The sequence below is a fragment of the Lichenostomus cassidix genome, chromosome 6 (genome assembly GCF_008360975.1).
Source record: "Lichenostomus cassidix isolate B80296 chromosome 6, HeHo_3.0, whole genome shotgun sequence".
NCBI classification, from domain to species: Eukaryota; Metazoa; Chordata; class Aves; order Passeriformes; family Meliphagidae; genus Lichenostomus; species Lichenostomus cassidix.
The window spans coordinates 30148428-30173584 of NC_139487.1; the positions used below are offsets into that span (position 1 = coordinate 30148428).

The 25157-nt window shown below is 40.7% G+C and overlaps 1 long non-coding RNA gene across 4 annotated transcripts in view; it reads left to right on the plus strand.

The window, feature by feature from the left end:
• The window catches only part of LOC146435577 (uncharacterized), a 358567-nt gene that overhangs the window by 22864 nt on the left and 310546 nt on the right, over window positions 1-25157 (plus strand). Inside the window, exon 1 of one of the 4 annotated variants that reach the window (XR_014853016.1) lies at window positions 16342-16630. The exons of the other annotated variants lie outside the window; for them this stretch is intronic. This is a non-coding gene — a long non-coding RNA (uncharacterized LOC146435577). Of the gene's footprint in view, window positions 1-16341; window positions 16631-25157 lie in introns of those variants that run through there. 4 annotated transcript variants of the gene reach the window in all.

Consider the following 25157-nt stretch of genomic DNA (forward strand, 5'->3'; position numbering starts at 1 on the left):
CAGATAGTCCAGTTCAGTATTTCTGCATTTGTAATTAAACTGTATTGAACTGTATTGGCACAAACTGAACCATCCTTAGACTGTGGCAAGTGCAGAAAGTTGTGACTTATTTTAACTGTGTGGGGTGGAGGGGTTTCCTTTTTTTCCCCCCTCTCTTTGTTTTTCCTTTTTCTTCTTTTTATTGTTATTTTTTTTTTTTTTCCTTCTCTCTGAGGTATTCACTAGTGAAATCCTGCCTCAGGTGCATCATCCAGCTAATGTGTCCATAGCACTCCTGGGCCACAGCTGGCTTGGGCTATGCAGTGAACATGGCCAGAGGGGATCAGGTCTGTGCTCACCTGGCCTGTGCCCAGCTGTATGGCCAGGCCCCAAGTGGTGTACAGAAAGTACAGGTGTGATTTCAGGGCTTATGTACAGAGAATGCATGGAAAAATGAATATGGTGCAGTCACAGTGGTTTCCCTAAAATACTTGGATGGGGGAAGCACAGTAGCTTGCAGTAGGAAACCTGCCTTGGGGAAAGTATATCACTTTGCTGGTTTGCTAGAACTTTTGATTATCAGTTGCTGGGGTCTGGAATGTGTGTACAGGCCTACTTCTCATTCTTAATTATAAACTTAGAGTGTATATTCTAAAAAAAATTGTCCACTGACGGTTCTTCAAAATATGCATGAAGTGATTTATTTTTCGGTGTCTTTGCAACTCATATCTAATCTTCCATCCAGTAAGAGTTCAAGACTACTTTTGGCATGACTACTTGTCAATTCAAGGCATCTCACTGACTCTACAATTCAGATTATTTTTCACTGTATGTATTTATCAAGTTTCAGGCCAGAGGCTTTCAGACTTATAAGCCTCTTAAAGGGGGAAAAGTGCTGACATAGCCTTAAATTGTGGTATGGCAAATGTTACACTATAATTACCTTTATCTATCACCAAACCCCCTCTCAGAGGCCTGGCTGTGTGCCGTGGGCCTCTTGATGGAATGCTCCATTACACTGAGATTTTTCATGGGGAAAAACCTCTAAAGGAAACCATGATAAAGTACTTCTATAAGAGTAGATGTAGGAGCAGTGACAGGGTGGTGAGGAGGAGAGAGATGGTGCTGAGTTGTGGGAGGAAATATTCTGCAGCATTAGTGATAGATCTGTATTAGAAAGAAGACAAAATAACTGTTTTCCTCGCCCTGTGTGTCAGCCACGTCACTACTTGTCTTGCAGATGCTTCAACAAGTCAACATTTAGCATGAGCTGTGGAATTTAAGCAAATAGAATGTGTATTTTTACCATGCACTGGAGTACTGGACAAAGATGTACAAGCTGGCAGACACCAGGCTGTGGCTGCAGAGTGGAGAGCAATATAACACTGTCACAATGCTGCTGCACCTGGCAAGAGAGGGAGGTTTGGCACGAGGCTGTGGTGCTTTCATGTCTGATCTGGAGTTTGTCTCCTGTGTCGTGTCCTCGGGTCCGTGCTTGTTTGATCAGCCTGTCAGCTGGCCTGCACTCTCTGAATTGTGGGCTTGGTGTGTCAGCTTCATCTCCTTGTAACAAAGGAAGAGCAAAGGAAGCACTCAATTGAAAAAGGTTGACCAGGGTGAAATTCAGGCCAAGAACAAAGGGATAGATGCTTTGATAATGCAGACTTTTTAGGTACATGAAGACAGGTCCAGCGCTAGAGCAGATTTGTATTGGTTCACAGATTGAATAATCTCAAGAGCTGGAATGTAATGACAGCCCTCCTGGGTGTCTGGGGTTTATATTAGTTATCAAAACCTCTTAGTCATGTAAAGCACAAATAAAAGGAACACTTAAGGACAACACTGAAAACCTATTTAGGAGCTCTGTGCATGTGTTTTATTTATACACAGACAGGCTTTTTGATTAAGTAAAATATTTGTACTTACTTGCTACTTGTCTGCACTGTGGTATAGTTGCTGTCTGCTGTTTAATTGGAAGGCCATGGAGCATCCATTTCTGGAATGCAGCCATGATTAATGCTCTCTGAGGTGTACAGGAGCATTTCCTGTGCAGGCTCTGTGTAAATAGATGGAGAAGGGAAAGAATTTGTATGTTGGAGAATATTAACATTCTGGGTGCAGGTGGCTACTGAGGTAAATTAAATTCCCATAGACAGCTAAAGGGAAATGGCTTTCTGTTCTTAGGTCACTAAAATGAGTTTAGAGTATCACATTGATTAATTCCTTTTTGAGCATCTTTACATTTCTGTTCAGTATTTTGTTTTGGTGGCTAATAAAATTCAGTCTCTTCTAATACTGTTCTGTTTTCTGTTGGGTGTATCATAGCAGATAGGCTCTTAGAAAAGAGTGTACTAAGCATCTTGGAATTGCATCTCTCTTGCTCTGCATGCTCAGTCATTTATCTCACCATAGAGAATGCGAAATGTGTTTGATTTATTCTTCAGCAGAAACGGATGGAGACCAGTGCATGGAGAATTGTGAAAATGTTTTCTAGTCCATTATGCTGCTACAAAGCAGTGAATATACTTAATATTGTTAAAGATATACGAGGTGAACTTATTTTAGGCAGGAGTAAAACAAATTCAAGTAATTTGTTGCACACTAATGGAGTCAGTTGAAGGGAGCAGTTGGTGAATAGGAGTGAGGGCCCTGTTTCAGTGCAGAGCAGTTCTGTCCAAGAGATGCTTTGCAGTCCTGCAGCTTAGATGCTGATCTGTGCCCAGCAGAGCATGAGGAGGGGCATCTGGGGCAAGGGCAGGGGACAGTTTGCATTTGAATATTTTAGCAGAAAGAAAAGGAATTGAAGGGATTTGAAATATGGTATGAACCAGTCCTTCTGGCTTAGGATGCTCCTCGTGAGAGCTACACCAGGTCCCCTTGAGGAGAGGTGATGGGGAGGGTTGGCAGGGGAGGAGGTGCCTTTGCTCTGAGGTGCTCTCTGCTTTCTGCCCCCAGAGGAAATGGGCGGTTTGTCCACAGTAGGACCCCATTAAAGGAAGAGAACAAACCAAAAAGCCCCACACCTTCAGTTGCAACATATTGTGTGTTGCATCTGCTGCACCTGGGCTTGGGAATGGGGATGACACCGTGAGCTGCCCTCATCCATATTGAACATGGGCACTCTGGCCTTTCTCCTGGAGGAAGGGGAAACCTAAAGGGTAGCAGCTTGTGATTTGTGCATCCCGTAGTGTGGTTGGCTTGAAAGATAAGAGCCTTATCAAATTTCTGCAGCAATCAGCTAGTGGTTATGTGCTAAACCCCAGAAATTATCATTCTGTTGGCTTAACCTTCAAGCATCTGTAGCAATTCTACGAGACCTTAATGATTGCACCTGAAACTAACTAAGTTTAGCATTCTGCAGACTGAGGCTTGTGTGAAGGCATGTTGCAAACGGAAGTCTGGTTTTGTGAATATTAATAGACAGAATGATGAATTTTCTATTTTAATTATGACCTTGTGTGTGGTGGGTGTAACATTTATTTCTCAAAATGTTAGTGATTGTTACCTTGAAGGAGACCAGATTTTCTTAGCCAAGTAGGAATAAGTCAAGTCTTCAAAAAACATTTGTGTTCTGGGAGGGGGAATGCCAGGCAGTCCTTTTAATTGTTTTTCCTCCTGTTTTTTGTTTGGTTTTGGGTTCTTTGTACATAATGCATGTAGACTTTGCCAGCAATTGTTCATTTTTCATGTTCATGGGGAATGTAACTGACAAAAGACCATCTTATTCTCCACTAAACATTTCTTTACAATTTTGATTGTATCACAAACTGGCTTTTACACAGAAACCACAGTTCACAAAAATATGTTGTGTGGAGCTTAAACTAATGTGTAGTCCAGCTTGGCTTGTGCATTAATGATGTAACTAGAGCTCTTTGACAACACAATCAAGGGTTTTACTCTTAAGAAGTGGGAGCTGCTGTGTGAATGAGTGTGTACTCCTGAGGAGGGTGTCCAGCTGCTCTCCCACAGGAGGGCTTTCTGGGAAAGGTGCAGAGAGATGGCTTTTCCATCCTGTCAGTAATGGGTGAGTGCCTGGCCCTGTGCTGTGGAACATGGCTTGGCTGCAGACCAGTCCTTCAGCCTGTTCCTGGGTCAGCAGGGCAGGGTTGCTCAGAGGATCACATCTACATGCTGGTTTCAAAATTGTTGTCAAATACACCATCACATAAACATTGGTTCGCCCATAGTTCTTGCCTTCTGCTCTTCAGGGTGACTTGGGAAAGTGTTTCCCTTGACGTGAGAAAAATTATGTCAATATGAGCACACTGAATATTTTATTATATTTCTGTGGTCTTACGAAGAAACCATAGGAACCAGTGGGGCTGTCCTTGGTTTGTTCATGTGATCCTAAAATCAAAGTTTCAGTAGACCTTACTCTGCTTTTGGCTTTTCTTCAGCTAATAAAATGAGAAGTTGCCTTCTACTTTAGGGATATGAAATGAAAAATGCTATCTAAGAAGCTGTATCTGAAAAGGCTGATTTCTCATCTGTAGATCCTCTTGAAACTTGAAAAGATTTTTTTCCTCAAAGCACTTGGCTCTATTTAAATACTGCTTTGTTTGTTTGAAATGCTGTGTATTTCTAAATACATCAAACATATTTACACATATCACTGTGTAGACATAAGAAACATTCAGCATATTTCAAGTGCTGGAAAATTTTGAGTGCTATTTATCTAATGTGAATTACCAAGGCAACTCAGATCTGTCGGGCACATCTGTTACTTTTAAAAACAGAAGTCCTGGGAGTTGTATCTGACATCTTGGAATGCTCTGGAAAATGCTGCTGTGCTTGAACGCGTTGCCAGTGTTCGTTCTAGAGAAGCAAGCTCGAGTGTAGGGAGATTCAGGTGTTCTTTGCCTGTGTTAGAAGTCTCTCTGTGCTGCAGGCTGTGGCTGAGAGTGACATGAGACCCACAGCTGAAGTTCAGTTCTGGTGCTGAAGAATCAGCAGTGAAAAAAGCCTAGTAAGGTTCTCACGCTTCTTACCTGACAAAGTAGTGTAACTGTTCAAATATGATTCCCTCCACTCCTTCCAGTATGTAGATTTGTATATTTTTATCTTCACTGTCTAAAAAGGGTGGCATAATGATGCAGAAGAAATCTCATTTTCCCCTTTCATGTGGGGAAAATGCAAGGAATCCACTGACTTTGCATTGTTTGGCCTTACACAGTTTTCTTCTGTAGAGCTCTGGGAGACAGTGTGGAGATTAGGTCTTGTTAGGAATTAACCAAGTATCTATTTGTTGAGGGAATATAGTTTGTTTTCCTTTGCACTCAAACTCCAAATCTATTTATAATAAGAATGAGTATATATTTAGTTCTGTTTACATATATTAGCTGCTTTACTCTCAATAGGCTTTGAAAAAAGATAACATCACAGTTATCATTCTAAGAAGACTTCAGTCTCTCACCAGGGCAAACATCAAACAAAAGGCATATTAACATAAGCTAAATTTTGGGAACCTTCCACAAGCATTTCTATTTAAAATGTTTATTTGTGGCAAGATGGAAACTTCTGGAGTGACCAGAAATGATCGTTTTTAGTTTGACCTCAAGTGATTGTGGTTCTGTATTTCCATTGCCTGCTTTCATGTGAGTGTTTTTATTGGCATCTTAGTTTATTTTTGTGTGCTTTTTGGGGTGGCAGGGGATGGTGGTTTTTTGTTTTTTAAATTTAATACCAGTCCTATGGCATATGCCAATTTATTCCTCATTCATGATGCCAGCGAGAAGGGAATTGAGCAGTGGAGCATTTGTCAGCTGTGCTTTGAAAGGCCATGATATCCTGATAGCATCTCTGGCTAGCAGTGCAATTTCCACAGCTGGACTCACTGATGGGAGAGCTGGCTGAGGCGTGTTGCTGTGTTCATGGAGCTGTGTGTGCAGGGAATGAAGCAGCCAGAAAGCAAATGACACAGCTCTAGCAGCTCTATTGCCAGCAGATCTGAGCTGCATCTTGTGCATCCCAGCCAGAGTGTGGCACACACGCCAAGCACCTCTGTCATGTGTGGTGGGAACGCTGAGCAGCGGCTCCTCCTCGTGCCACAGCAGTGTCACCCATCCAGGGCCTGTCCTCTGGGCAGCTGTGGGGACAGAGGGAGCCGAGGAAGTGGAGCTGCAGGTCACTGCCAGGGAAAGGCCCTTGTGTTCTCTGTAGGGAGTGTTCTCTGAGGGCAGTTGGGCTGCCCGTGTTTCCTAGCAGCCCCTAGCCGCTGCCAAAGGCTTCCGTGCAGGTTTATGCTCAGCTAATGCTGCTCTGCAGATAAGAATTCTTCAGTGCCCAACTTTGCTACTTCATATTGTTGAAATGACCAGTACGTGTTCAGTGATCAGGGTGAGTGCTTTTTCTGCTAGGAATCATGCTGGCAGCTCTGGCTTTAGAGGTTGTGGCTCATGCTGGGAGTGTGCAGCACGGCAATCCAGCCAATTTAATGTAGCAGCAGTTTGACCCATGTCCTTCTCCATTTCCTATTGTTGTGCTTTATGCTGGTTATCATTACATAGGCTGTCAAACCAGGATTTGTACTTAAGGTACTATTAACAAAGAAAACCTAAATCCATGGAGAGATTAAAGCAGACTTTCACAACTGCTGTTATTTCTGGACGTCAGTGTGCATCGTGCAGCTGACTTTGGGTGGTGTAGGTGACACAGCTGCCACCAGCTGAAGCAGTACCTATGCCATGTGTTTAAGAATTCAGTGTGCAGCTATTGCTGTACTCAGCTGGCAGCATGATCTCACACAGATCAATAGAGCTTCTTGACTTTTCCATCTCTATTTGTGATCAGTAGGATGTTACCTGTGATGTTTTGGCTTTGCCAAATGATCAGCTGCTAATTCTGCTGTTTTCTACCCCTTAATACCAATTGTTGTGTTGATCAAACAAGACTGATTTGGAGCAGAATTATGCTACTATGAGTTCCTTCCAGAAGCATGAGATGGCTTAAACTGAAATGCTTCTAATAGTTAATAAAACAGAAGGCTTTTGTTTAATCCAAGTGTTGCACACCCCTGGTTTAGGGAAGACAACTGCAAAGCTATTTTTGTGCTGGGTGTCCTTCTTTGGTTGTTTTGAGGTGCTTGTTTTTGTTTAAGCCAGATGGTCCAAAAGGTAGTGGCTTCCTGGGAAAAACAAAGTGGCAATGCAGCTAAAAAAACTGAATTGAGAAGTTTTTTCTGTTTTTTTTTTTTTTCAGTAAAGCTAGAGGGAAGAAGGCAGGAGATCAGCAGCTATGAAATCCTCTGGTCACTGAGGGCTAAATAAGTAAATTCCAGCAGGCTGGATTTTGAATGCCATGTCTGAAATTCAGCTGCTCCCTGATCCAGTGGTGAGACCCTGTGGTGCAGCCAGGACTGGCAGGTGCTGGAGGCCCAAGAGGTGAGTGAGCAATAGCAAGGACTGGCACTAACCTGGGGGAAAAGGCAACTTCAGCAGCACCTCCTGCACTGCTTCCTAGGCATTGTTTCTAGAGCTGCAGTAGTGAAATAAGAAGTAAAATATGCACTGAAACTTGGAGAAACTGCAGTTTGGAGGTTCACATAACTAATGAACAAGAATATAAAAGGTTTTTGTATTTAAATAAGGTGGGTAATTGTGAGGTTTGGGGTTTTTTGGGGTTGGTTTAGTGATGGCTGTTGGGTTTGGTGGTTTGGTTTTGTTTGGTTTTGGAAGTGCTCATTTGAAGTTGGGTGTCTTGCACTGGAGCTCCCAGGAAGGCCTAGGCATGAAGCTCCACATTCTTTGCAGATTGTTGAAGTTGCTGGGCTGCCTGCAGCTCAGACCTTGTCTGACAGGAGAGATGTACAGATGCAGGCAAAGAACCAATAGATGCTGCAGTCTGGATAAAAAGTGAACTTGGAATGTATTGTTGAGTGCAATAAGGTTATGAGAGCATTTGAAATAATGACTAAAAGTGCCATTGCAAAATCAGTCATAGATTTGAGAGTATTTGATCTCAATCATCTTAGCAGTGCAGCGAATGCTAGAAGAGTTTCATATTATAGGTGTAAGGAAAATGGAGACAATCAGTTGCCTGGAGTGGCACTTAGATCCAGCAGGCAGTAAATCTATTGTAGAATTTGATTTAGACAAATAGAAGCATGGGCTGTGTCAGTATGTTAATGCTTTTTATACATGTAAATTAAAAGTCACTCTTCTGCTTAAAAAAAGGCAAAGAGAGTGGATGGACATTCTCTGTTCTGCTAAATGCTGTTCATGGAGTTGATGTTTTTCTTTTGATGGAAGCCTTCATTTGAGTAAGTGCATTAAGGAAAACACCTGTAGAATAGTCCCTATATTCTTTTAAGCTTTGTTATCCATTTACCATACCTATAGTGATTTGCTATACTGATTTGTGGAGCAGCATAAAGTAAGCAGGAAGAGGCTACCATCAGAAAAAAAGATTAAAAAGTGCCTGTCTGTAAAGCTAAAACTAACTCTGGGCTGCATCAGCTGTGAGCTCTAAGAATGGCTTTTACACACTAACCTGCAGGAGCAAGAAAAGTGAAGGAGAGGAAGTAGCAGAAAGGGGTGTGGGAACAAATAGAGGGGAACAACTTAGCCCAGCACTGGATTTCCTCCCCGGTCAGGGAATGCCCTGGTGTGTTCCCCTAACCCAGGCTGATCAGATGGACTCTGTCTCATGGCTGGTGTAGCAACTGTGTGGCTTTCCCTGCACGTCATTTGCACATGCGTGTGTTAGTAACATCCATGTGTAGTTCCAGATTCTGGAATGAGCTTTGAACTCCTGTCAGCAAACAAGTGAGCACAGAAGCACTGTGTGTGAAATTCTGTGCCTTGATGTAGTCTTTTGTTTGGAGAGCTCTGAGGAGGGATGGAGGAAAGCAGCAGAGAACAAACAGATGGATTACCAAAATTCAGACAGGCAGAAAGTAAAAGCAGGATCAGAGGTTTACAGGAAGGAAAAGATCTTCAAAGATTGCAACACAAAAATGTTAATGATGTTTTCTGGAAGGCCGGGGGGATGCAGCTGGCAGTTTCCTAACACAGACTAGAACAGGGAAGCAGCATTGTACTTAACAGGGCTGACTTTCCTTTCCACCTGGAAGGGCCTTCCTTTTAAAATCAGGTCTCAACCCTAAAAAAGCCAAGGAGAATGATTTCTCTTAAGTTGCGTGGTCTAAGCTTTTTTTCCCTCTCCTGCAGTCCGCCAGAGTGGAGAGCTGTCAAGTGCTTGGCCAGCTGCCTCTGTCACTGGGTGCTGATATGGCACTGATGGGAGAGCTCATTGCTGCTCTTATGTGGTCTAGGTTTTGCTATCTCAAGGATACTTTTAGCATTCTTCTGTCTTTTAATTCCTTTAAAATACTTGGCTGTCTCTAGATCTAGTCTGTGCTCTCCATATTGTCTGCTGACATTACTTTTCTTCCCCTTGTGCATGTTAATGGAAACTTAATTAGGAGCCCCAAAATTCCAAGTATGTGTTGTACCCAGGGAATTCTTCTTGCAGAGTGTGGTTTTCCCACTCCCTTTTTTAGGTGCAATTGTTTGAAGATTTTGCAACCAATTAGAGTATCAAAGGTTTTATGCATTGTGGTATATTTAGTAAAGTTATTTATTAAATTGTTTCAAATTGAGACGTTTCCTAGGTTCATGGGATCTTTGTTTCTGCTTTCATTAATGGACTGGTATTTGGTGAAGTCTTCTAAGGACTGGAGGGCAGTTAGGACCTAGCTACAACCCCTGATTTTTCTTTTTAGTAGGCTGGATCAAGAGAGGTTCTTCTTGCTTTGTTTTTTCTTTCAAACTGCAGTGAAGTTATAAGTTAGTGTTGAAATTTGATATATTTTGCATTTATCTATATTCAATGTTGTTCAAGGGATTTATTTAAAAGTAAGAGTAAACATTCTGCCGAACTGCAGAGACTTACAGAAGTAGTTTTGTTTATATACAGTCTCCAGCTGGAACTGCAAACATAAGCAATAGTTTAATATCTTGCAAGCCATCTGGGAATGGGATTTGTTTAAGGGGAAAGCATAGCACCATAGATCACATACTATCTATTTCTTTCTGTATTGAGCATGTTTGCCAAACATTCTTCTGGTGTCTTGTTTGTGCCTCCTGCAGAGAGAACCAGCTGCAGTCCTAAAGTGACCATTTGCTCACCATTTTAGAGGCACATCTCTTCTGTTTTTCTCTTATTTTCCTCCTGAGAAGCTGGAAGCCTAATGGAGGCTTTTAGAAAAGCTGACAGACAGCCTCTTGCAGTCCTTTCTGTTGATGGTTTTGTCATATTCCCCTCCCACCCCCTCGGAGCTGAAAAATACCACAGTTCAATTGTGAAGTATCAGCAGTACTGACATAGACGTGGCATTTATTTCTATATAAGCATCAGAATGCACATTGCAATTCATTATTGTGGTTCTGATCACTGCCTCTCAAATGCTCAATATGGCTGCATTTTACTTAGCCTTCTTGATGGAGTGCATTACAGTCAGCTGACATTTGCAGAACTGATTTAAAATCCTTCTTCCTGGATGTTAAAGCAACTGATGAACTATACTGTGAACTAGGTTAGCTACTTTTTCACTCTGTATCTGCTATGGGGGGGAAATGTTAATGTCTGGGATCTAGATCAATTTAGGAATTAAAAAAAAAAATCAGAGCTTTTCACTTAAAATAGTAAAATTACTTGAATTGGCTTGAAAAAAGAAGGGCTCTGGGGATGAATGCAGGTGGGAAGGGGAAATCCAAAATAATACTGATGGACAGCACATAATTGCCCCCTCCCCCAGTGTAGTTCGTGCTTCCTGACAGATTGAAAAAGTGAAATTGAACATACCTGTCTGCAGTGTGCTGGTTGATTTCTTTAGCAGGTGCTGGATGGGATAGTGCCCAGAAGGTGACTCTGAAGGGCCAGCTCCTCAGCAAATGTCCTTAAAGTGTCCTGCAGAGCAGAGCAAAGGTGTCCCAGGGTTTATCAGTGCAGTAACTGAGTCACCCAAAGCCAGTGTTGTGCTCCAATGTTCAGCAGGCTATGGCAGGGGGGATGTAACCCATTCTGAAAGGGAGGCACAGAACATGCATTTCTTTGTGCAGCTGAAAAGACAGAAAAGCTGTGTGTGCAAAAAAGCCCACTTTAGTAAGAAACCATGGGGGGCAGCGGGGAGAAAGGGAGGTAAAATCTGAGTGCAACAGTAAATCTCATAATGACACTGGAACTTGGTGTTGAAATCCATTCTGCTTTCTCCAAATTAAATAAAATCATGCTAATGCATCTCATATCCTGTTTTAAAATGCAACAGCTGGTTTATGTTGATCAGGTGCTACATCTGTGAGTTTGGGCTTTTTAGTGTTCACAGTGCTCTCTATTTGAATTAACTTACAGCACAGCGCATTGTGTAAAATTGGTGAAATTCTGTCTTGAGTAAAGTAAAATATATATTTTCTTAACTTTTTATTCTACCTGTTGAAGAGAGGCCATGTGATTCTAATTAGCTTTCAGCTAAGACTACTTGAGTTCATTTTAAAAAATTCTAAAATTACATCTTTTCTCTTCCTGATAAATATTTAGTATGTACAAATAGATGACAGTACTTAATATGTCTTGTAACCCATGATGCTGTTTTGATTCAGTTCAGTTTTTCTTAAGCTTTGTTTCTAAAAATAGGATCCCACCTCTTAACTTAATCCACTTGTGATTTATATTCTTTGGTTTTATATTGTTAAATACTGAAATGGAAAGGTAGGATTGCTTTACATAAGGATTTGTTTTCTCCCAGTGGCCTATTTGTGTGACTTCTGACTTGAGAGAGGTAAGAGACAGGAACAAGTGTTGTGACAAGGCAGGTGGGGCTGTGTCCCCATGCAGGGTGTTGTGTAGCAGCCCTGCAGAGCAAAGTGAAACCTCCACCTTCCCTTGTGGCAAGGGCAGAGCTGTTTTGAAGAGGTGGTGTGGGTTTTGTTGGTGGGTTTTTTTTTGGCGGGGGGGTAAGAGGTAAAGGCAATACACTGAATCTGAAAGGGAGACAATTTAATGGGAAGCTTGTTTTCCCTTTCTTAATAAGAGTTAACCTGTGAAACCAGCTATGGCATGAAAATGAACCTGAGGGTCAGAGCTAGTTGAGACATCACTGATACTGACAACTGTATAGATATATTGAGAGAATGTGACTGTATATGACAAACATCTGTATTTGTTTGTCACTACACAGTAACTAACAATGCGAATTTCCCCAAACATGTTCCTGTAAAAGTATTATGTACATCTGAAAGTGGAGTGCACTGAGCCTGTCCTGCCTCACTGAAATGTTTGGCTTGTTTGTGAATGTCTTTTTCATTTGTACAGATGATTTACTCACGGTGATTTATCAATCTCCTCTTTTATCTTCTCTCCCCAATACAAAAGATGAGTATATTTTGGGATTTTAGTTGGTTATATAGTAACATAGCCAGCTATGAAGAACAGCAGCTATGTGCAAGCTGTTCTTTGCAGTGCAGGTTCAAAATCTTTTGTTTGATCTTAAAGATACAAGAATTGGTGACTCCCAAAATATCCTTCACAAACAAGGTTTAGAAATTGTTATAGTCAAAAGCAGGAGAAAAGTAAAATAACAGGTAATTTTAGTAAAGTAAAAGTAGAATTTAGAGCTGTTACTGCTTTACATAACAGTAAGATCCAATTAATTTAAAAAAAATAATATGGTCATTACAATTTTTATTGTTTGACATCTTTTAAAATAATACCATTATGTATCACTGAGTAAAATTAACGCTTGATTAAAAAGCACTCCAAGCTGAAATCATGAGCCATTTATTGTAACTGGAATGATCAAATCTCTGGACCAATACTGCCTTTTTTCATGTTGTGTGGGGAGAATGCTTCTATTTTAAAATGATGGAACTGGGCAAAAGGAAATTTATGATCTGAACTTGCTGCAAATCATTTGTATTGATCTGTTTTGTTTCTATTCTGCTGAAGCTAATGGAAAGCATTTGTCACCTGACTTATCCCAGTAGATTTGGAAAACCACCATACCATTTATCAGGCCAGTTGAAGGTCTGAGCCAGTGTGCTTATGTCTGCAATCACGAAGATATATTTAACTTCCGGCAGGGGAAAAGCACCAGCTGAGAGTGTTGTTCTTATTCTAATCCTGGCTGGAGTACCCTGTCTGTATATTCATGTGGGGAATTAGAAACCTGGCTCAGCAATCATGACAGGCTCTGTTGTGTTTGTGGGTTTTATTAAAAGGTCAGTAACATGTCATTGGGTCCTGTAAATCAGCAACTTGCTACTGATTTAAACAAGTAGGTAACCATTAAATACATCTTGGCCCTGGTCTGCATTAAGAGTGGTGTGAGCTCCTCATCCTCTTTGTTCAGGAGAGGAAGGGGTAACAACAGTGTCTCATGTGTCCCTGCACATCCATTTCCAGTGGGTGCTCTCCCTTCTGGCATAGCATGGGTGTGAGAGAGCAGTGCACTGGCCAGAGTCTCATCTGCCCCAGTCTGTGCTTGCATTTGTTATTCATATGATGTGATTGGGATGGGAGGAACAGGCCTTAACTCCGCTGCAAAAATAAATTAGGTTTGCTCTTTGCATCTTGAGATTTTTCTTTGTCAGCCAGGTCATCTTTTAGCTTTAGCAACTGCTTGCTATTTGCCCAGACTCTTGAAATTGACTCTGTCATTTTCATGTGAAGAGAATGTGGACTTGGGTGACCAAAGGCTTGCCCTGGTCAGCACAAATCCTTGTACAACAGGACTGAGTTAGAATTGAAAAATGTCCCACCTGCATGTGAGACTCTGTTTGGGTGGATAAAATTGGGAGGCCAGGCCCTAAAAGCTGGTTTGTTTGGGATTTTTGTATTTGTAAGTGCTTCATGGTCTATATGACTTTGAAACTGGAAGCCAGGTTTTTCTACCACAGTGCTCTTAAATTCTTCTGCTGTATTCTCCATTGCAGAATCACAAGCAGGAATGTGGCAGTAAGAAGAAATATTGTCTGGCTTTCATGATTTTGATTATAACAGTCTGAACATACTGTGATGAGAGGGTATTGAAACAAGCTGTGAAACATACAAAATACTTTGATTCACATTTTATAACACAAGTTAAACCATAGTTTGGTTAATTTTAAGGCCAGCTCTAAAACATTTTGTTTTTAAATCCATCTTTTGCAATTCATTATAGACCGAAGCCTTAGTTAGTTGTCTGCCTGTCTGAGCTGTAAGATCAGGAATTGACAGCTTTACACACTGTATGAAATAGGACTATAATTTAAGCAGCATCTTAAAAGTGTTCTGTAGGTGCCCAGTTGTTCACCTTGGAAAATAAGAAAAACATTCCAAATGCCTGATGTTCAGTTTGAAACTCCTATGCATGTGACATTTTAAAATGTCCTAAACTTGTGTTAAAATAATAAAAGTTGAAAGTGTAATGTTGTTTACTAAAATCATATAAACTGAGTCATCCTTCATTTAATGAAGGTTTGTCTAAGTGTTTTTATAAACAATGTGAGTTTTAGGTCTCATCTGCTGTGCAGGCATATCCAGCATTGCTTATGCTCAGGGACAAAGGCAGTGAATGGGAGTGAGAGCTTCGATTCAGGTGTCCGAGTACAGCCAGCAGCCAGCTAGCTCTTGGCTCTTCTTTGGGGCTTTCATCATGTATTCTGCTCATTTTTAGAACTTTTCACAAATCCAGCAGTTACATGAGCAAAGCTGAATTAGCAAAAGGTGTCCTGCCAAAAATGATCTTATTAGGAAAAAGTAGAAATAACTTTAAAGGTAGGGGTTTGTTTTCTCAGTGGAAATAAATTTGCTTCAGCAACTGGGGGCTCTTTTCAGTATATTCCATTTAGAGTTTTATTGATTCAGAGAATTTCCTTTGCAATCCAATCCTTTCTGGCTCCTGTCCATGCATAGTTTCCATTATTTTCTCCAGAACAGTTATAAGTTACCATGTAAGATTTCAGTGTTCTTTAATATGCAACTCACAGGTTGCATGCATTGTTTCTAAGGTTTACTGAGAGTATGACTGGTACTTTCTGACCAACTCTGGTCCTGAAGAACAGCAAAACCAAGGCATTCTTTTACATGTGCAGGAAGCTCTTTTCTATCTTTGAATGCTGATCACATCTGGCAACTTCAGACTTTTTCTTTTTTTTTTTTTTTGTTCTGGTGTAGCTGTAGTCAGTCACTGTGCTGTGATTTATCAACAGGCTCTCACAGAGGACTTTGTACTACTTAATTAAGGATAACTTCTGACTATGGGATTTGATGTGCCTTCTTACTGGTGTTTCAAAACCAAACAGTGCAGTCTTTTTCATCTTGTGTGGGAAAAGTTCTCAAAAATGCAGTTTTCAGCCCATTCAGTGTAATTCTGTATTTCCTACCCCATCAACCCCAAATCTTACATCCCTTTTTAAATATGTGAGAATGTGTGACTTGCAGCACAGGTCCAATGTAGAGACATTTTAAAGTAAACATGCTCTGTTCCTTAATGATGTTCTTTGTTTCAGTCTGAACCTGCTCCCAGACCATAGTTTACAACTGAGAAGCTTTCTCCAGAATCCCTTTCAGTATAAAAATTTTTCAAATCAGATGACTAAACTTAGGCATAGAAGTCTATACTTGGGTGTTTGAGAAGCTCTGAAGTGACAGATTGCTCTTAAGTTGGTATTGAGCTACAGTTTATAGAAAACTTGAAATATTCTAGTGAGATAGAAGAGACAAGGTTTAATTAGCATTGTAATGTGTGTAATTTGCACAGCTCGCTTTGTCTCTCCACCCCCCTTTCTGCAGCCAAATCAGGCAGTCTAGCTCTAGCTATATTTACTTCAGTCTTTTGCATTCTCTGCTTCACTGACTTTAAACAATGTCAGTTTGCAAGCAGTGAAGGGAAAACTCAGATATGGAAAGACTTATTATACAACGCTGAAATACAGAGAATAAGTCTTTGAGGGATTACGTGGAGCTCTGAGCAGGGAAATGAAAGCCCACGGAGCTCTGAACTCTGTAACATCAGCAATGACTGTGCACAGGCAGAGAGTCAGAGCCCAGGGTGTGTCCCTGCACGGCACCGAGCACCTCGGGCAAACACAGGAACCTTTGTTTGGCTTTCCCTGAGGTGGAGGGTGTTGTGGCACAGTGTGAGCATGTGCTGTCCCTCGGCAGCTCTGTGCTGGTGTCCCATGGGACAGTGCCACTCGGCAGGGACAGCAGCCTTTCTTTGCTCTGTGCCATGGATGGATCTGCACTGTGTTCACATGGACACGTTTCTTGGGCTCCTTGGCACCTTCCCATTCTATGTGCTGTGTGTCACAGTGGGAAAGCCCTTCTTAGTTCAATTTACATACTGCTCCTTGCATGGCATTGTTACCAAGGGTAGGCATCATACAGGACTGTGCTTTGAGATGTGTAGCTTGTTCACAAAGTGCACTGGCCCTCACTCCTGGATTTTCTGAGGAGGGTGGAGTGTTTGTTCTGATCTGCTCAGCTGTGCTCTGCCCTCAGCTTGCTTGGGCAGTACCTGTGCAAGCTGTATATAGCTGTGCTTCAGACAAATGGAACACTGCAACTGCTCAGCCTGATTAACACTGCCTAACGATCTGTCCAGCAGGAAGACAAAAACCAGTTGGAAATACAAACACATGCTTCCAAGAGAGAAATGCCGTCAAAAGCCAAGGTGCGCACGTACTTCAGCGGTGATAGGTTAAAATGAGAGGATTTTTTTTTCCCTTCCCTTTTTTTTACAGGAATTCATAGAATGAGAACTAGAATTTCATGTGTGCTGTGGTAAGAGAGACCCTAAGATACAACTACTTGTTTTTATTTTCACGGTGTTTGTGTTGTGCTTTTCCCTGAGCTGATGTAGTATGTAGTGCATGATCCCAATGTGTGATTGATTTGTCTATTGCCATGTAACACTAATTTGGAGAGGAACAGCCATGTGCCTTGTATTTGGTAGACAACCTCTGTTTCTGTGGTACTTGGTTCTTCATATTTATGAAGTACTTGGAATCTCTGAAGCCACAGGATGTAACCCAGCCTCTCATCATCTTGTTAGTGTATGTGCCATTAAATTATATTCCTGCTTATTAGGGAGGCCAGGTGATCCACATGTCTTCTGTGTCAACCTTTCATACAAAAAACTTACCCAAAATGTCACTTGGTGGAAAAAGAAACTCTGGGTGTAAAAGGAAACTTAGATTGAAAGGAGACATGAATTATTTGAAAACTTGTGGATCTTCCTGTGTTCTACTGGATATGTTTATCTGTGGGTGGCTTAAGGGATTGAAAATATCAAGAAGACTAAAGGGAAAATGAATGGCACATAGTTGAGGAAGGAAGAGAGTCTTGTCTTGTAATCAGGAATGAGCTCCAGAGGGAGCACAGGTATCCCATGGATACTGCAGCTGCTAGACATGAGATGCTTTTATTTTGGTGTTTGTAAAAACTACTCTTTATAGACAAATGTTCAGGAACATTGTATAAAAAAATGAAGTCGAGCTCAGGGGGTATGGGAGTGCTTGCTACCTTCCCCTGCCACTTTACATTTTCCCAGAACAATCTAGAAAACATTGATTAAACTACATTAATAGTTAATATTACAATGCTCACTCTCTGTCAGATTTATCTTTCTCTTAGATGTCTGAGCCAGCTTTGGGAACAGAACAACTGGCTCCTGCTCTCATGCCCTGCGGGTTACTGTTTATAATTACCTTCCACTCTATTGGTATTTCATTAAAAGGAGACCTACAAGAACTGTGATAAAAGCCTCGTGGCTATGCTGTGCACTTTTGAAGTGCCTTCTTGCATTTGTATCTTGAAAATAGCAAGAGTTGTTGGGGATGGGAGCAGAGTCTCCCTGTTTACTGATGCTTGCAAGGAGGGCTATGGGGTTTTTTTATTTTATTAAAACAACAGAAACAAAACCCCCCAAACAAACCAACACCACAAAGCTCCACGTAGTCCCAGTTTTTAGTAACAATTTATATTACATTAAAAACATTACTCTTTACTATTAACTCAAAATTGTAAATGTAGCTATGTTTTAACTATATTTCAAGGTGTATATATACAACATTTTTTTTTCATTTTCTATCATGATATCCAGTTACTTTAACATTAGATAATGTTCTCTTTATCTAGTTCAGTAAATGTGACATTCTACATCTGTTTGCAGGAATATTTAAGTCCAAATACAGATTTATAACTATTTCTAGTTACAATCAGACCCAAATTAATATACTTCCTTTGCTGTATATTAATTCAAGTATAATGATCTCTAATTTTAAGGAAATACAGTTTCAGTAAGACAAAAGCTGTATTTCTATTTTTTCAGCCATAAATGAAAGGGAGTACTGCAGTGCTGTGGGTTTTTTCTTGCTAGTGTTCTAGCTGGTAGACTAAACATGCTTTGACAGAGTGACATTGCATGAATATTTCAGGTTTATTACCAGTTTATGTGGTCTGTATATTTTTTTGTACACTGCAGTCTTTTGCTTCTTTGCTTGTGTTGTGTACTGTAAAATAGGAATTAAGGACACATCAGGACTTTTTCTGCACCTTGCTAGCTATGGGCTGGAGTTGGTAGTATTTTATCTAAGGCACCATGGTTTTCTTTTTACTTCCTTGCTGGAGTGCCACTGTTGAGCTTGTAATTCCTGTTGTCCTTTTCTAAGTTTTGTATCTGTGTTTCTGAGGTACCTTCTAGGATGCTGGTACTGTACCTACCTGATTAGAAAGAGAATGAAAGTTAAGATTTGTGGTTGGCTTTCCTCCCAGCACTCTTCTCACCTTCCCTGCATTGCCCTGCCTCTCCTGTGGGAGTGCTGGGAGTCCTCACACTGCCGAGTCTGGAGCCAGAGTGCAAAATTGCAAACCAGAAAAACACAGCAGGGTAGGATTCATATCATCTAGGAGAGCAAGGTGACTTCAAAAGATGTGGAAACAAATCTGTCTGTTCCTCTTACATCTTTATAGGGTGGGTCCTTTGCATTTCCCCCCCTGGTTGCTGTGTCTCAGGAGGCAGTGGAAACTCATGCAGCATCCAAGAAGCAGGCAGCTGTCTCCTCGTCTCCATGTGCTCCTTGCCACAGATCCCTGCTACTTCCCTTATCTGAGTGCTCCTGTTAATGCAGTCAATACATTTATTGATAAATTAATACTTTGAAGAAGAAAAGGGAAAAAAAGCCACTTTTTGTGCTCTTAGTTAATGGATGATGTCATGTGAAAGCAAAAAAATGTCTGTAGCTATGTTAGGAAACTTGAGTTTCATCCTCTGATTCATGATTTCCCTAGATTTCCCTGTCTGCAATGCAGGTATGCATGAGAAGCTACCTTTCTGCCCTTCTCAAACTTTGACACTGCTATGAGCTCTGTGATGCATAACCAGCAGAAAGAAGGGGGCTAATTTGGATGATTTTGCTTGGGCAGTCAATGAGGAGTTGTTGTGGAGCTTTTTGTGATTTTTTTTTTCTTTTTTTTTTCATGTTTTGTTTATTGACTTTGTTTTTTGCAATCCTAAATCACACATTTTATCATTACTGAGGAAATGTTTGTATTTGTAAGTGTAGTTGGGCTGAGTAAATGCTCTTTAATGCAGAAGAGTTTGCTGTACATAATTTAAAGATCTGTCCAATTCTACAAGTAAAATCCAATACTCTGGTTACCAGGGGCCTACAGAATAGGATTGACACTTCTTACTGATGACGTGAAGTAAGTGTATGGTGTCCACAGAAATCAGAGTTGCAGGGAATGTTTACAGTGATTGGGCAGTAACTGACCTGCAAGCCAATGTTCTGTTTTAATATTTCCTGTTCTCTCTGTGGAATAAATTGTCTTGCTTGAGAGCGTCTGAAAAGCAATGGCTGCTGCAGTCCAGGATGGGACTTGAAAGTAAGTGGAGATTATGATTCAAAACATGGGGTTATTATTCATTGTGCTTTCATATTTTGAACTCAATGGGGGAATGTCAAGCATCTATGAATATAAACATGGAAAAGTTCCGTAACATCTGCTACTAATTTCTGCCAGATGAAAGTGGTAATTATGATGAATTTTTTTGTTGATGATGCTGATACATTGGCCTAAATAAATTCACTTGCAGACTGTGAATATCTAATTGAAAATACATGATTGTATCACCAAATTGTTGACTTAGTTCTCATTTAAATTTTAAATTTGTTTTCATTTGCTGGAGAGTTTATGGCTTACTATTTTAGCAAAGAAAAAAATGCAATGAAATAAGACATTTTTAATATATTAAATGAAGAAAATGTTTAGAGACTACATACTTGTGCAGTGAGATTTTAGGATTGGGTTATATTGTTCAATTATTTTTAAATGGTACAATAACCTTGTTAAAGGTTATTTAACCTTTATTTAATCTCAAACAAACCAGACTTCACTGAGGCTTTGACCATTTCTGCTGTCACCAGTGCAAACCCCTGCTATTATGGGTGCTGCTCTTCCATCTTGCTTTTTCCTGCACTATTGTGGAGTGCTTAAGACATCTGAGGACAGTGACCAAGTGGCAGGAAGGCTGTTAAGTCGTTGAATGCTCAGTGTGTTCTGTCAGGTAAAGGACTTGTCTGAGAGACAACCACAGCATGGACCAAAACCAGAGTCTTTCTTGAGATTCTTGAGAATGCAGCGCAATCCCTGTTTCATAAGGATGGCTAGGATGAGAGACTAAAACATTAAAGATATATACGGCAAAAGTGTGCTTCATCTTAGTGTCAGACTTGTGACGTTCTTCTTCTGTCCTTGTTTTCTTAGATATGGGTGGTTTTTCCCATAGTGCTTCTGAGTTCTCCTGTTTGTGCTCTTGTGGTCCCCGTGGGACTTGGGTTTTGGAAGGTGATAGTGAGATGGACAATACTTGGCTGGTCCTTGGTGTGATGCTGTATTTGTGAAGGTTTTGTCTTGCCTCTCTTCTGTTTTCTCTGTATGTGCATTTACTAACACTTGAACAGCACAAGGATTTTGAACTGGGCACCTGAAATAGTTAGAAAGTGTGGAACTCTAAGCAGGAGGGAACTGACTGTGATACAGTTTCACTGGTGATGATCTTCCAAACTGGTCTCTGGTGCAGTCTTGATAAAACACAGGCTGCAAACCAGCTGCCTTTTCTGTGTTTTAGCCTAGTTCTGGTTCCTGTCCAATATCCAGGTTATCTAATGGCTTCCAGCTGTTTCTGTGGTTGTAATACAGAGGTGCCCGAGTTGAACTGCTGGAAGTCTCTGCATAGCAACACGGAACACAGGTGAGCTGACTTGCTGACAGCATCACAGATGCTTCTGGCAGAACATCTGCAGTTGTCAATGCTGGGAATGTGGAAGATTGGAGGAGCCCTCTTTGGGCTCTGTGGGTATGAAGGAGGAGCTGAGGAAGTGAGCAGATTTCCCTCTTACACAGGAGGATTAAAGGACACTTGTGGTGTTTGGAGGAGCGAGTGGCAGGGACTCAGTATTACAACCTAGGTAAGGTGAGGGATCACCTGTAACATGTAGAGGCTGAGTTGGTCAGAAACAACTGGAATGAAGTGATGTGTTCTCACTGGAGAGAGCACACTATTGTATTTCAAGGCTGTCTGTAAATATGACTGGATGAGGGATATGATACAAAGGTGTGTACTTGTTTTTAATCTTTAACAGGAACAAAAGCGGTGAAAATCCAGTAGCAGGGGATCAAAGGCAACTTAGGTGTCACAGCATGTTCACTTTTGTTTTAATAGCATGTGAAAGATGAAATTTCAAGAAATGTCTTAGAACAGACAGAGCAGTCTCATAGCCTTTGTGTGAATACTCATCAAGCCTGTAATACCATTCCAGAGCTGTAAATGTAAATTGGCTCCTGTTTTGATGCCATACCTGGGGACTGTGCTATAGATTACCTGGGAATATTGTCTTGTGACATTTGTATTGCAGTAGTGTATCTGAACACGTGAATATTTTGTAGCAGATGTATGAATTTGCACAGGAACCTGATAAGTCTTGAATATTTTATGTAACCGAATATATTAAATAATGCAACAATATTGCCTCTTTCTACAAGTAATTGTAATATTAATAAGAGATACTTCCACTAGTCAGTGTTAATAAAAACGTACATTTTCAGAAGAAAATAAGTTGTACCAGAAGAACAATTGTGTGGTGTGAAGAAACAGAATTTTTATGAAGCAGGTTGTGCACTGCTAAGCTGGTGGGGCAGTTCGTTTCACTTGGAGAATTATTATGTACTGAAAGAAGATAGCTATGAAAAGAGAGAGGCAAACAGGCCAGGCCCTTAGTATAATATTTTGTGTAATGGCTCCCTCATTATATTTTTTAAATGGGAGTTAAGCTGGACTCAGCAGAAAACCTCCTATATGGAGCCTTCTGGATGTCGAACTGATCTGGTGTAAACCAAAGATTTGGCTTTTTTTTTTCCCCTTTAATACCCAAAATAATTGGTAGTTTGAGATGGTTTTTAAAAAATTTATTTTGATAGAGCTTTGAATAAAATGTCAATGCATTTTCACTTGTTTGAAATGTCATGCATTTTACTTTCCAATTTTCCCCTGCTATCTCAGGGCAGTTCATTGGGTGATCTCATATCTTTATTAAAATGCATGAAATAGTTGTTTACACTGAGGACTGCAAGTGTTTCATACTTCATCTAGTCTAGTTTGCTAATGTAAACAGGAACATGGCATCTTGCTTTTTTTTCCTATTTCATTGTTGTTGTGGCACCCTTTTATTTTGAAATTCCAGTAAATTATCTTTATGAAACTGCCTGTGAGTTCCTAGCTAGTTATAACTACTTTCAAAAGCAGCTCAGCCAGCTTTGATCTGGATGAGAACAGCAGAAAACGAAAATTATTTAACAAAAATTCACTGAAGTGCTTAGTATTGAGTGGCATCTGAACCTTGGTATTGTAGCCTTTTCACATATTTGTTAATGCAGCCAAGAGATTTCAAAGTAGGATTGCAGTTAAAATTAATTTTTGCTGTTGAAACACCCTAATTGCCCAGACTTCTTGAGTGTGAAATTCGTATTGCTTAGCAGCATTCCCAGCTACTCTGTAACTACCATGGAGATTGTGCTTCCTTGTGTTCTAGTTCTTCAGCGAAAATAACCTGAGGTTTCTTCTGATGAGATCCAAGTGGAACCCAAACCTTCTAGCTTCCAGGAGTGGGAACTGTAGCTAGAAATCTGAAGTTTAAGGGTTAGAAGAATGTAAAACATGAGATGAGCACATTTCTGTGACTCTGGTGTTTTGAAGTGATTTATTGTATAATAAATTGCTGTGTCAAGTTGCCATGGAGCACAAGTGTTTCATAGTGGTCAGTGCTGTAAGCAAAGCCTCTAAACAATATACAATCATGGAAGAAAGAAATGAGTTCATTACTGCAAATCAACAAAGCTGAGGTGGCTGCTGGGGAAAGTCAGCTTACAAAATTTCAGTACAGCATGTAAAGGATGTTTGGAATTTGTTGAAAATTCTCTCCCAAAAGCCAAATGCTGGGTTTAGTGAGTTTGTAAGGTTGCTCTTCTGACCTATTCAGATTTTGTAGGCTGGGCTAGAAACTAAATTTATCAGTTCAAACAACCTCAGCTTTGCTCTGCCAGACTGTAGCAGCTTGTAACAGTCTGGGGCCTCCCTGGTATGGAGAGGCTGATGTCACCATATTAACTGAGTTCTTTGGATCTCATTAAGTATCATTAAACACGTTGACCCCTAGCTGTTGTATGAAGTCGTTTAGTCTTCCCCCCTTGTGAGAATATGCCTTGCAGTGTCACCTAACTTGCAGTATTGGGAGGCCCTGTGTGTAGCTCTGGTGGATGTGAAAGCCCAACTCCTCCTGAGCTGTGCCTTGCCCTGCCCAGAGCTGGGTCTTGCTGCTGGCTGGGGTACCCTCAGTGCACCTGGGCTTTGAGCCCCTGCATTAGGGAACACTTCAAAGCACTGTCGAGTTGTGCAGTTCAGTGCTGTGGCCCTTGGTTTGCACTCAGCAAAATGGGTATCATGGTACTAAAGGATTTATCATGGTGTTAAAGTACACATCACTAAGATGGCAATGGAAAAGGAGATTGTTTTATGGCTCTCTTCAGTATGATCATAGCATTTAAATACTTGGATTGTGATATCCCTAAACGAATCTTTTGAACTTTGCACAAATCTATCTCTGGTATTTCTGACATAGTAGCCTCAATGGAGATGAAAGCTGAAAATTTATACCATGGAATTTGAGATACTTGAAGCTACTACTACACAACTTTCCTGTGGAGGTGTGAGAAATAAAGGAGGCATTATCAGCTAGCTTTAACTCTTAAGCCAAAAGCATATAAACTTTCTGAAGCTCAGTGTGCATTCAAGTTTGCATTCTGCACTCTTTTATCAGCTATATTTTGCACAGTGGGAAGCTGTTGATGGTTTATTTCTCACTCATGTGATCTCTGTCAGCCCACAGAGCAGTGTCTGAGGTGTGGCATGGAAACCAAATGCTCTCAGCTGCTGTGGAGCCATCTCTGGTGCTGTGCAAGGCCTCTGAAGGGCAATCGTAAATTTGTTCCCTTCAGCCTTCCTCATGGAGACATGGAGAGGGAATGGCATCAGTGGCACCCAAATGACAAATGAGTCTGGTCAGACTGTGTCCTGCAATGGCCCAGACAAGCCAGTGCCATTTAGACTTCACTGCTCTTGCACTTTGTATTTCTTAGAGACTCTTTCAGGTGATTTGATGCCTCTTCTAGCACTTCTCTGCAGGCCCTTGGCTGTCACTAACCCTAAGTTTGTGGAAAGAGCATAGCAGTGAACATTCTTAAAGCTTTATGAGAGCAAAAGGCTTCCCTGTATTTCAGTATGGTGTAAAGAAAAGTCTTCCATGTAATGTAAAGGATTTCAGAACTGGGTATAAATCAAAAGTTGTTTTACCAGGAGAAACATTGAGGAAATCTGCAGGATGAGTTTCTGACACAAGAACATGCAGGTTTTACATTATTTTGACAGTGAGAACTGAAGGCTATGCAACAGGGAGCCATTTTTCATCAGTAAGAGTAAGTTTAATTTAAAATTGTATTAATAAATGTCATAGTTTCAATCTTGAAGACTGTCTGTCAAAACATATAGCAAAGTTAATTATAAGGAAATAACTGTACTAGAAATTACAGTTTCTGTTATTAAATTCCTCAATCATTTTGGATTGCATACAGGTAAATGAGAA